At 44.1% G+C, this 14292-nt stretch overlaps 1 pseudogene; it reads right to left on the reverse strand.

Annotated features, from left to right (window-relative positions):
• Nucleotides 1–1243: 1243 nt before the first annotated feature.
• LOC123741839 (extracellular serine/threonine protein kinase FAM20C-like) lies at nucleotides 1244–13105 on the reverse strand (annotated as a pseudogene).
• Between the last annotated feature and the right edge of the window lie 1187 nt (nucleotides 13106–14292).

Here is a 14292-nt window from a genome sequence, read left to right on the forward strand (position 1 = left end):
ACCTAAGACAGGGAATTGTTACTAGGATTAAATGTCAGGAATTGTGAAAAACTGAGTTTAAATGTATTTGGCTAAGGTGTATGTAAACTTCCGACTTCAACTGTATAAAGCATTACGTCAAATGAAATATTTGTTTAAGTCTGTGGGAGAAAAACAAAGTACAAAGCAGGAATTATGTAAAACAGAAATTCTTAGCCCCAGCGCTTTTGGATTGCCATGCCCAGAATCTTCTCAGCACTAAGGAGACGTATGTCCCAGTGATGGGGAGACCTTCAGTTTGTCTGGCTGACTGCCTTACTGTGAGGGGTAGAAATGACCCTTGCTGCGTCCCCTGTGGGGTGTACATGGGGGATGACCCCGTTAGTGGTGATTGTTACAGAGTTAGAAATCTTCACAAAGGAAGGAAGGATGTGTATATATAGTGTAAAAATGTTTGAGCATGAACAATCCTATTTTCCTTGACCCTTAACCTAACCTTAACCCCCAAAACTTTAGCATTAACCTTAACCCAAAACTTTAAATCTAACCCTTAAGCTTAGCATTGGAACAAATTCCAGACCTGAAAAAAGTCCAGAGTTTTCAAAAAAAGTTTTGTTTTCCTACCTTTTCAGGACATTCAGGTGAAATGTTTGGACATTGGGGTCCAGATAATGTAGGAAAACAAGCGCACACAGACACACACACGTACACACACAAACACAACACATGAGTGGAAGGAACCTGTTTGAGTGGTTTAATCTGTTACTGTTGAAACAATGAGGAGGTTGTTATGATTTTAATATTCGGGTAAAAAACATGAGCTGGCCCAGAGAAAATTATTTTATTTAGAGGTGCTGACTCATGGCGAATAAGCTATAAGCTATAGAAATTAAGAGAGTCAAACGCTCTATATATAAACTTCCAGTAATTTATTGGGTAAATGTATTTATATTGATTTGTATTGCTTATGATTTGAATATTGACCATAAATTCCTGATATACTGCATTCTCTTTCTACTGAGTACTGACATTGTTGTGATCAAATGGCCTTACTGTCTGAAAACTCCAGTAACCCTACTCCACCCTTGTAATGATACAACACTCTTTTAAATTTCACAAGGCAACACACGCAGTTAAACTGTGCCATGTATACATATAATTAACTGATGAATTGATAAATACAATCATCTTATCATCAACCACAGCTGAATCCAATGATAGATGTCTTGCAGTGATGGTTTTGCAAATGGATGTTCAGTCTTTATTACTGTCTAGTGGTGGTATAAGTTAACATCATATCCCTGTAAATTATCATGGTACTCCAGACAGGTTGTACAGCCTGCAGGATGGTTTTCAGGCGACGGTCCAGCAAGGAGAGGTGTTGTAAAGAGAGCAGCTGGGGCCACACTCTCCAGGGGGTCCTGGGACAGAGACTCCCTCAGGACATCACTCAGACGGAAGCTCGGGATGGACAGGAGACGCAGACACATAAGAGTGGAACGACAGATCTTGAGAGAGAGAAGAGAAGGAGGACAAGAAGAAAGAGAAGAGAGAAAGAGAGAGAGAGAAGGAAGACAAGGAGAGAGAGAGAGTGAGAGGAAAGGGAGCGAGAGAAAGAGAAAGAGAAGGGAGAGAGGGGGAGAGATGAGTCTCATCTTGCACTTTTTTTCTGCTGCAGTTGTCCAGATCTTTATATGTCATAAGGGCATCAATATGGAGGGTTCATCCACAGAATGATGCCCAAACCTAAAAAGAACATAGTTTCCACAATATTACATAACTGTAATATCAGTATGTATAAACTACAACAACTTCAACATATGCACTGGTGACGCGTCATTCAGGGCAAGTGAGGCACAGCTCCACCATTGTCCAGGAGGTGGCGCTGTTTTGAATGTAATTCTGGCATTCATTTGTGTCACAATATTATATCATATTAGTTAGCAAACAACGTAAACAAAATCATTGCTTGAGTTAATATAGCAGCATACTGGACTCCACCCTGTCATATTATTGTTTTGATACATTTTCTTTGAGTAAGGCAGCTCCAGAATGCAGCTGTTTCAGCCTCGCTCACGTGCCTTCTGTGGCGGAGGGATCTTCTCTGGTTGCGCGTGATTGGCTCAGGATGCTGTCACTCACAACACCGCAGCACCTACTGGGAGAGCTCATTGACGACCAGGCAGATTCTGCCCCTTGGGTGATGCCAAAGAGTTAAATTGGCAGTGCCCGTCTCAGAAGGCTCAAGGTCATTGGCCACAGATAAGTCAAAGTCTTTTCTCCAGTGATTGGACTGATGTGCGTCAACTTCATTGTTTACTACATCTTCTAGCCAGCTGAAAAGTTATCATGTTGACTATCACCGAGCAAATCATTTTCAAACTATGAAGAAAATTGGAGAGATAAAATGTCTCGGTGCTCATCAGCCACTATAAACATTGAAATAAGACCACCCGTTAAAAATAAAGCAAGCTGGAAAAGAAGATTAAACAGTGGTTTGTGGTGGATGGAAGCAGCAGCTAACATCTGTTCTGAGGTAGTTATACGACGCGGCTTGTTAATGTTTGATGTCACTGTTATACCCACGGAACTGTAACTATGCAATAGATGAAGCGAGGGAGTAACTTTATAAACGTTGTTGCTTTATTCGTAAACAGAGCATCTTAGTAAAAGGCAGTCAGATACACTTCAGAATGGTATGTTAGCTGCGTTCCAATACTTTAATAATGTTGCAATATTGTAGACCCATGCTGAATTTGACTACGGGAAGTAAACTGATCATAACCGAACGTTATAACGTTTGTGTCTGTAGTGGTTTCGATTCATATGAGCTTTTTAGTTATTAAGTTTGCACAACCAATATTTGAATGTTAAAATCGCCACAGGACATACAGTATGTATCACATTATAAAGTATAGATGAAAGGTCCTCCCGTTGACTCGGTGCAGCAGGAAAGTGTAATTCCCAAACTTCTCAAAAGTCTCGTAGTGATGTCTGTCCATATTACCTTAGTAGGAATTAAAGCAAAATAATAGTGTATTGCTTTCTGTCTATTCAAAATCTGTTCCACATTATCAATGGATTTAAACCTTGGCACATTTCTAATATGGTTGTGTGGGGAAATGTTTTGTCATTCTTATGGTGTGTATTGCTTCAGTGATTCAATTACAAAAACATTTTATTGTTCACAAAAAAAGAAGAGAAAAATCAAGATAGTGTGTTGAATTGTTACTGATTCAAGAATACAGGAATTACTGAAGTAGTAATAGTAGTCGAAGCTGTGTTGTTCAGTGTGTTTACTGACTCATGAGGAAGTCCAGAATGACCATGTCAGTTAGATCCACCAGTCTGGTGCCTTGACTGTACGGAGGAGTCTGTTTCACTGTGTCACAGCAATCTGGGTTAGAAAATGATTTAGTCAAATGCATGGGTTCTTCCCAGTGGGGGACAATATGATACCACTACACATTATTACATTGCGTTGAGGATTGATTAGTTGAATTCTATCAATGCTTTCCAAACCCATCAGTTTGCCATCTACTGTACAGTATATAACCATTAATACAGGTATATATACTGCTCAAAAAAATAAAGGGAACACTTGAACACAATGTAACTCCAAGTCAATCACACTTCTGTGAAATCAAACTGTCCACTTAGGAAGCAACACTGATTGACAATAAATTCCACATGCTGTTGTGCAAATGGAATAGACAACAGGTGGAAATTATAGGCAATAAGCAAGACACCCCCAATAAAGGAGTGGTTGTGCAGGTGGAGACCACAGACCACTTCTCAGTTCCTATGCTTCCTGGCTGATGTTTTGGTCACTTTTGAATGCTGGCGGTGCTTTCACTCTAGTGGTAGCATGAGACGGAGTCTACAACCCACACAAGTGGCTCAGGTAGTGCAGCTCATCCAGGATGGCACATCAATGCGAGCTGTGGCAAGAAGGTTTGCTGTGTCTGTCAGCGTAGTGTCCAGAGCATGGAGGCGCTACCAGGAGGCAGGCCAGTACATCAGGAGACGTGGAGGAGGCCGTAGGAGGGCAACAACCCAGCAGCAGGACCGTTACCTCCGCCTTTGTGCAAGGAGGAGCAGGAGGAGCACTGCCAGAGCCCTGCAAAATGACCTCCAGCAGGCCACAAATGTGCATGTGTCTGCTCAAACGGTCAGAAACAGACTCCATGAGGGTGGTATGAGGGCCCGACGTCCACAGGTGGGGGTTGTGCTTACAGCCCAACACCGTGCAGGACGTTTGGCATTTGCCAGAGAACACCAAGATTGGCAAATTCGCCACTGGCGCCCTGTGCTCTTCACAGATGAAAGCAGGTTCACACTGAGCACGTGACAGACGTGACAGAGTCTGGAGACGCCGTGGAGAACGTTCTGCTGCCTGCAACATCCTCCAGCATGACCGGTTTGGCGGTGGGTCAGTCATGGTGTGGGATGGCATTTCTTTGGTGGGGCCGCACAGCCCTCCATGTGCTCACCAGAGGTAGCCTGACTGCCATTAGGTACCGAGATGAGATCCCCAGACCCCTTGTGAGACCATATGCTGGTGCGGTTGGCCCTGGGTTCCTCCTAATGCAAGACAATGCTAGACCTCATGTGGCTGGAGTGTGTCAGCAGTTCCTGCAAGAGGAAGGCATTGATGCTATGGACTGGCCCGCCCATTCCCCAGACCTGAATCCAATTGAGCACATCTGGGACATCATGTCTCGCTCCATCCACCGTCGCCACGTTGCACCACAGACTGTCCAGGAGTTGGCAGATGCTTTAGTCCAGGTCTGGAAGGAGATCCCTCAGGAGACCATCCGCCACCTCATCAGGAGCATGCCCAGGCGTTGTAGGGAGGTCATACAGGCACGTGGAGGGCCACACACACTACTGAGCCTCATTTTGACTTGTTTTAAGGACATTACATCAAAGTTGGATCAGCCTGTAGTGTGGTTTTCCACTTTAATTTTGAGTGTGACTCCAAATCCAGACCTCCATGGGTTGATAAATTGGATTTCCATGGATTATTTTTGTGTGATTTTGTTGTCAGCACATTCAACTATGTAAAGAAAAAAGTATTTAATAAGATTATTTCTTTCATTCAGATCTAGGATGTGTTGTTTAAGTGTTCCCTTTATTTTTTTGAGCAGTGTACTTCACATGGTTTCTTCACACCACCCTCCCATAGTTAGAGAGGCGAGGGGCCCATTTCGTTACCCACTACCCACTATGCCAGTTTGGTGCGGCTGTAGGAGCGTCTCCAAGGGGATCTCCAGGAGCGAAGGAGAGAGACAAGGGGTTGGGTGAATAGTACAGTAAACTGACAAAATGCAAGTAGTAGGCCTACAGTTGACAGTTGTTGCCAAATATTTGGGGTCGTAACCCATCTAAAAGCATTTGGAGCTTTTTTTTGTGACCGGTCATAAACCCAGAACGGAAAGTAAACTGTAGCCCACCAGTGCAACCCAACCAACCATTTGGAAAACATTGGACTAGCACATAGTGCATGCAGCTATACACACACAAGCATAATAAGGAGGGACATTTGGTTGCTATCTGTGCTGATTGGACACACCAGGGAGAGTTAGATTTAATTATGAAAGCTGATTGGACCAACCGCCACACACCAGGAGAGGTGAAGAAGGTTCTGGAGAGTTTGTGGTTTGTGGTGATATCTCTGATCTCTATGGTTACGTTGATGAGTCTACCTACCACTGGAGGGATTCGACAGAAACCCAGCACCCTGAGAGAAGACACACACACACACGCACGCACGCACGCACGCACGCACGCACACACACACACACACACACACACACACACACACACACACACACACACACACACACAGAGAGAGTAAAGAAAGAAAGAGAGAAATCAGTGGTAACGCTTTAATAGTTATTTCCTTCTCTTTCTTTTGACACACGGATTCATCTCAGATGGGAGGTCCATATTTTATTGTTTTCACCTGTCTAGCTGGAAGGCAGCCATTGTAACGTCTGCTTCCAACTCACACTCTCAAACACATAGATCCCCTGAACGCAGCTCACTCTCCAGATCCCAATCACCTGAATCCATATCACCTGTTCACACACCTGTATGTCATTATCACACACTATTTAGTTCAGTTCTTTGCACCCCATCATTGTGAGGTATTGTTTGTTTTGTGACACACTTCTATTCGAAGCGCTGGGTTTCCCGTCATTGAATCCTCCCGTGTATGATAGTTTTTGACTGCCTCACTAACGACGCCTTTTGCCTATCCCCTGCCTGTACTTTAGCTCATCGGATTTCCTGTTATCGACCTATTGCCTGATCTCCCGGATGACGTTACTAGCCTTTTCCCTGCCTGTACTGTTGCCCTTTTGGACCCCCTGTGTATGACCTTCTGCCTGCCCCTGGACCCAGCTACCTGCCTCCTCCTGTGGTCCTTTACAATAAACACCTGCTGTGCCCTGCTCTTGAAACCAGCTCTCTGTCTCCCATCGTGTTCATTACAGTAATCTCTGTGTTGTGTCTCTCAAAGTCAGAGAAGTAGAACAGGTTGAAGTCTGTCTCTGCATCTCCCTCCTGCCTGCATAGAACACACACAGGACAATGTGATTTTTTCCCCCCCTCCAAAATAAGATTACTGTGACTGACAATAAGTTGTTGTATAGTATCATATCGAATTGAAAATCATATCATACCATAGTATATCGTATTGTATATCATATTGTATTCTATATCATATTGTTATTTTATGAACTGCAATGTGCCTTTACTATTGTCCAGGTCGCCCTTAAATGCTGATAAGACAAAGTTGATGGTTTTCATGAAATCTAAGATGAAACTCTTAAATCCAATTTATGCTTGATCCAAAATGTAGTTGGAGGCACCGTATGGAGGGCATGATGCAATTGCGGAGCCTCCAGAGACATGCAGAGGCCAAATTGAGCTCCGTACTGCATCTCCATGTGCTGCCCACATTTTGTAACAATGCGGAGGGCTACATACAGCTCCGCATTAACACGATTGGTTGATGGTAGGTGGGGGTGGGAGGTCCAGTATAAACGAAAACTCACTTCCTTAACAACTGCCTTGACATCAGCAAAAACGAAACGCAAGAAGTATAAATGCCTTTACTTCTGCAGAGGCCGTATCGCAGTAAATGCTGCATGGTCACTGCAGATGTCGGATTGACCATGCATAGCCTGTTAGACTCTTCCATGTATAGTCACTATGCAGGCACAAGCAAATAGAAAAGGTATCAACTTACAAGTACTTGTTTCTTGTTAGATGAGTGTCTCACACTTAAACCCCACATAGAGGGTCTTGTGAAAAAGCTCAAGTTGGGGTTTTATTTTCAAAATAAGTCATGTTTTGAAGCGAGAAAGAGACTTGTTTCCGCCACGTTCTTGCCTGTGATTGACTATGGTGATACCTTCTACATGTTTGCCCCTGTGGCGTCATTGCGTATGCTGGACACTGCTGAGGTTTGTTACAAACTTCAAATCCCTCACTCATCCCTGAAATGTTGAACTTTTTTGTCATTTCTCAGGCACTCTTGTCCAGAGTGACTTACAGTAAGTAGTGAGTGCATACATTTTCATACTAGTCTGCCGTGGGAATTGAATCCACAACCCTGGCGATGCAAGCGCCATCGTCTACCAACGGAGCTGCACGGACTGCACCATCCTTAGCTCTTCAGAGACTAAGTCATTGCTAAGTTTTTTTTTACAAGGCCATGCTAAGACAGCTCCCATTTTACCTGTGTACCTAAATTGTCCAACAGATTAATGACAATTATCACCTATGCTCACAGGACAGTATCTCCTTGATGGTGCCCATTGCCTGTGGAGAGCTACAGCAGGTATAAAAGCAGTCCAGGACTCTGCCCCCTCTACTTGGAATGAGCTACAAAACGACTTGAAACTACAGGAGCTCGTCTCCTTAAGTGATTTTAAAGCTAGGGTAAAAACTATGGTGGAAAATGATTTAGGGAGATAGTTAAAATACTCCTAAAACCAATGTGCCTGTTAAATGTGATAACTGATGTTTTTAAACTGTAGTGCTTTGTGTTTTAAGTTGTTAATGTTGAAACTTTGTGTGCGGATTTTTCGGTCAGGTCTCTCTTTGCAAAATACATTTTTAATCTCAATGAGACTAACCTGGTCAAATAAAGGTCAAATAAATACATCTCATATATTGTATCATATATCATATCGCATTGTGGATTTTCACCTCATGGCCTGTCTGTAGGTGGGGAATGACATGATCAGCTTGAGCTGGGTGCCCCCACTCTGCACTGAAACACACATAACAGACATCGTACCAACATCACCATAATAATCACACACCAGCATGCAGACCCTCAGAACACACAGACATAACACATATATTAAAACACAGGAAAGTCACAGGGTCTCCACAACGTTCAAAGGAAAATACACCATAATGACTTGTCATTGACTGCACTGATGGTGTTATTTTGGTAATGTCGTATTTCCATTGGATTTTAAATAAATGCAGTTACCCCAGTTATCCACAGGGTGTCATCATTATGTAAAGTACAGAATGTGGCTGAACATCAAAAACTGTCTGGTATCAGTGGTGGTGATTCTAGAATCTAGGGGACTTTAGATAGGAGGAGGAGTAAGAAGAAGTGGAAGATGAGAAGGAGTATATGAAACGTGTCTATGGGCCAGCCCACACACAAGCTGATTATTGCGTAAACTTTTATGCTCAACACAATCTCCATACAGTATTCAAAGTGTATGTGTGTGTGTGTGTGTGTGTGTGTGTGTGTGTGTGTGTGTGTGTGTGTGTGTGTGTGTGTGTGTGTATGCGTGTGTTTGTGTGTGAGCATATGTTCTTGTGTGTGTATATGCGTGGGTGTGTGAGTGGGATTTTTTTATGATCAGTGCAGGATTATACTGACTGACCTCAGAACAAAAGATCAGAGGAGCTGGAGATTTATTTATGACGTTCGATTATCTGGCTTTCAAGTTTCTACTAGATTGTTTCTTCCCTCATTCATTGGCTGGTGTTCTGGTTTGGTATAATCACTTTGTGTATTTTAAAGTTTAAGACTTAGAATCTTTTTCAGTGGTTTTAGATTTTATCCTAACAGTCTATGGTTGAATGGTTAGTGTTTAAGAATTGGTTTTGGCTTTTGTTTGTTTCTTCAGATTGTGTGTTTAATTATTATACTCACACACACACACACACACACACACACACACACACACACACACACACACACACACACACACACACACACACACACACACACACACACACACACACACACACACACACACACACACACACACACACACACACACACACACTCCCGCTCCCCCTTCCCCCCACACTCAAACCCGTACACAGTGGCCTGGCACACCAAAAAAATGCTGGGTTAAAAACAACCCAATTTGGGTTATTTGGTAAACCAGCACTGGGTAAATATTGGACAGAACACACGCTGGGTTATTTTGACCCAATTGGGTTGGGTTGTGTGAATATGGATTATACAACCATGGGTTTATTTTACCATCAATTGTTTTTTTTTTACCATTAGTTGGAATGACATAGCAGCTCCATAGGTTATTTTCAGGAGGTGTGGCCTACTAGAGACGTGGGTTTCAGACAATTATTTTTGGCCACCTGTAACAGTAAATGTATCTGACAGCCACGCCCCTGCTAAGCCACGCCACTTGTCTTCTGAGCTCACCTACTGAGTCATATCTCGATAACTCAGCATCAATAACCCAGCAGTTTTTAAAGAAAACAACCCGACTAAGTGACCCAACACCTGCAACACAGCACTTAGTTCAACCAAACAACCTAGCATTTTTTAGAGTGCATGCTACTTCCCTGTTTACATGTGAAAGATAAACAAATGGATCCCAACTAAGCCTTCTGAACATTCTCATAACAGACAGAATTTGAGGTCCATCAGAAAATGTTTTACAGCCTCCCTGGGTAATCTCTTCATTCACTGTAATGCCAACTCTTTTGTGTATCTTGTGTGTGTGTGTGTGTGTGTGTGTGTGTGTGTGTGTGTGTGTGTGTGTGTGTGTGTGTGTGTGTGTGTGTGTGTGTGTGTGTGTGTGTGTGTGTGTGACATCTCGCTAGTGCTCCTCGTGGAAGTTAGCACTCCTGAAGGAAGTTAGAGGTAGTTTCGCGAGCCAATGCTAACTAGTGTTAGGGTTGAATGGGCCCGTGGACACGAAGCTAGGTTTAGAATTGGTGTTATGTCTAGGCTTAGGGTTGAGCCGGGGTGTGGACATGAAGCTATGGTTAGGGTTATGGCTAGTGGTCTGTATAATTCAGGAACGGCATTGTACATTGAACAAAAATATAAATGCAACATGTAAAGTGTTAGTCCCATGTTTCATGAGCTGAAATAAAAGATCCCAGAAATGTTACATACACAAAAAAGCTTATTTATCTCAAATGTTATGCACAAATTTGTTTACATCCCTGTTAGTGAGCATTTCAAATTTTCCAAGATAATCCATCCATCTAAAAGGTGTGGCATATCAAGAAGCTGATTAAACAGCATGATCATTATACAGCTGCACCTTGTGCTGGGGACAATATAAGGCCATTCTAAAATGTGCAGTTTTGTCACACAACATAATACCACAGATGTCTCAAACTTTGAGGGAGCGTGCAATTGGCATGCTGACTGCAGGAATGCCCAACAGAGCTGTTACCAGAGAATGTAATGTTCATTTCTCTACCAATTTGTAAGTCGCTCTGGATAAGTGCGTCTGCTAAATGACTTAAATGTAAATGTACCATAAGCCAACTCCAACGTCATTTTAGAGAATTTGGCAGTACGTCCAACTGGCCTCACAACCGCAGACCATGTGTAACCACACCAGCCCAGGACCTCCACATCCGGCTTCTTCACCTGCGGGATCGTCTGGGACCAGCCACCCGGACAGCTGATGAAACTGTGGGTTCGCACAACTGAATAATTTCTGCACAAATTGTCAGAAACTGTCTCATCTGCGTGCTTGTTGTCCTCACCAGGGTCTTGACCTGACTGCAGTTCGGCGTCGTAACCAACTTAATTGGACAAATGCTTACCTTCAATGACCACTGGCACGCTGGACAAGTGTACTCTTCACAGATTAATCCCGGTTTCAACTGTACCGGGCAGATGTATGGCATTGTGTGGGTGAGCAGTTTGCTGATGTCAACGTGGTGAACAGAGTGCCCTATGGTGGTGGTGGGGTTATGGTATCGGCAGGCATAAGCTATGGACAACAAAAACAATTGCATTTTTATTGATGGCAATTCGAATGCACAGATATACCGTGACGAGATCCTGAGGCCCATTGTCGTGCCATTCATCGGCCACCATCACCTCATGTTTCAGCATGATAATGCACAGCCCCATGTCGGAAGGATCTGTACACAATTCCTGAAAGATGAAAATGTCACAGTTCTTCCATGGCCTGCATTCTCACCATTGAGCATGTTTGGGATGCTTTGGATCGACATGTACGACAGCGTATTCCAGTTCCCGCCAATATCCAGCAACTTTGCACAGCCATTGAAGAGGAGCGGGACAACATTCCACAAGCCACAATCAACATACTGATTAACTCTATCCAAAGGAGATGTGTTGTGCTGCATGAGGCAAAGGGTGGTCATACCAGATACTGACTGGTTTTCTGATCCAAGCCCCTACCTTTTTTTAACAGATGCATATCTGTACTCCCAGTCATGTGAAATCCATAGATTAGGGCCAAATGAATTTATTTAAAGGGACTGATTTCCTTATATGAACTGTAACTCAGTAAAATATTTGAAATTGTTGCATGTTGCGTTTATATTTTTGTTCAGTGTAGGTTACTTCATGTCCAGTTCATGTTGATTGATACAGAGTTGATCTCAACTCTGCTTAGTAACACAGTCATCTTGTTTGTGGATTTAGGGCTTCCCCTTGGGGTTAAAAGACAAAAGTGTACCACCACCATTTTAAGGCTCATTAATTTAACCCAACTGACTTGGAATTGCTACAGTAGTTTGTTTAAAAACAAGCTACAGTGGTGCCACAGGCTACTGTACTGCAGACAGTCGTGTTTGAATTACAATATTCGTGACTTAGTTTACTCAAAAAAGCAGTATAAATTAAAGGAATACTTCAGGATTTTGGTAATGAGGCCCTTGATGTACTTTCCCAGAGTCAGGTGAACTCCTGGGAACCATTTTTAAGTCTCTGTGTCCAAATGAACGAAGTTAGAGGTAATTTTATGAGCTAATACTAACTAGCCCGCTAGTATCCTAGCAGATACCCATGGACTTCCAGTCAATGCGCTAACGCTAGTCTCAACCAGCACAGCCCTAACCCTAGCTTCCAGTCCACACCCCAGCTCAACATTAACCCTAGCCATAACCCGAACCCTAACCTTCGCTTCACCATGTCCACACCCTGGCTCAACCCTAACCTTAGTCTTAATCCTAATCTTAGCTATATGTTCACACCCCTGCTCAACCCTTTCACCTGCGCTGAGGATGTGTTGTGTGGCCATCTGTGGCCATCTGAGTCACCTCGGCAACACTAGGGTCATTCCTGTCATACAGCTCCCAGCGAGAGATCCCAAGGTGGTACCTCAGCCAGGCGGGTTGGGTCTCCGCACTTCATGTCCAATTAGCTCAGTCATAGCCATCCTCCTCGCTGTCACTCTGCCTATCAGGAAAGAGCAGGGGAAGATGGATGGGAAAACTAGCCAATTAAGCAATGAGTATCACAAATGTATGAAAAAAGTAATATGTCATGACAGAATTATGTACTTTGTTGTTATCAGTGGTCTTCCACTCCTCTTTCTCTCACTTACCACTCACTATCTTCACTACTTTTGTCACTGTCCTCCTCCTCATCTTCCTCCTCACTGTCCTCCCCCTTATTCTTTGACTTCAATTTCAGCAGCCAATCATCTTCCAGCAGATGTGGGTGTGGCAGGTTGTACAACGGGTGGCTGAAGAGGGCCTCGAGCTTGGGGCGACTGTGGACCTGTTGGCTCACTTTGATGGCCATTTTGGTTCCAATCAGATTTTTGTCCTTCTCCTTCTCCTTGACCATGTTGAATGAGGCCTCCGCCTTGTGGTCTATGTGGGCGGCCATTTTTCGTAAAGTCTCCATTCATGAGACTTGTTGGTAATTTGTGTGGGCTGCTTTGTGAGGAAAAGGAGTGAGATCTCCCCTGTTGTCCAAGGGGACTAGTTCCAGGAAAAGAGAAAGAAGAGGAGGTGGAACAGGAGGAGAAGGAAGGGGTAACACAGGATGTTTGGAGGACGGAGAGACAGAAGAGGGCCAGGACGAGGTGGAGAGCCAGGGACAGACATGCCAATACCAGACAGACGGAATTAGAGATACGTCCCACGCCCTGCCTCTCCATGCTGAGAGAGAGTGAAAACTTCAATTCGCATTACCTCCAAATATAATGTGCTTTATAATATTAAAAACTCTGAAGAAGGCAGTTGTTGAGTCAAGAGTCATGACAGATTAACAGGCATAAAGGAAACAAGGGGAAATATAACAGAGACATAGCCTGGCAAGCAGGTGGACAGACAGACAGAAAAGACAGCCAGCCAGCCAGCTATCAGGCCAGCCAGCCAGCCAGTATTCCTGGTGCTTCAGAAAGAGACAGACAAGGCCTCCCGGGTGGCGCAGTAGTCTAAGGCACTGCATCGCAGTACTAGCTGTGCCACCAGAGATTCTGGGTTCGAGCCCAGGCTCTGTTGCAGCCGGCTGTGACCGGGAGGTCCATGGGGTGACGCGCAGCGTCGTCCGGGTTAGGGAGGGTTTGGCCGGCAGGGATATCCTTGTCTCATCACGCACTAGCGACTCCTGTGGCAGGCCGGGAACAGTGCACGCTGACCAGGTGTATGGTGTTTCCTCTGACACATTGGTGCGGCTGGCTTCTGGGTTGGATGTGCGTTGTGTCAAGAAGCAGGTTGGGTTGTGTTTTGGAGAATGCGTGGCTTTCGACCTTCGCCTCTCCCGAGACCGTGCAGGAGTTGCAGCGATGAGACAAGACTGTAACTACTACCAATTGGATACCATGAAATTGGGGAGAAAAAAGGGGTTAAAAAAAAGAAAAGAAAGAGACAGACAAGTATGCAGCCAGCCACCAGACAGATACAGCCAGACAGTATTCTTGGTGCCTCAGAAAGAGAAAGACAGACAGCGACCTGGCGCCAGACAGCTATCCAGCCACAGTATTCCCAGTGCTCCAGAAACACCTCTAATAATCTCTTCTCTCCATCAAAGCACCGCTAAAGATAATCAATGTATTATTCAAGGTCCAC

The sequence above is a fragment of the Salmo salar genome, chromosome ssa03, assembly GCF_905237065.1.
Source record: "Salmo salar chromosome ssa03, Ssal_v3.1, whole genome shotgun sequence".
Lineage (NCBI taxonomy): Eukaryota > Metazoa > Chordata > Actinopteri > Salmoniformes > Salmonidae > Salmo > Salmo salar.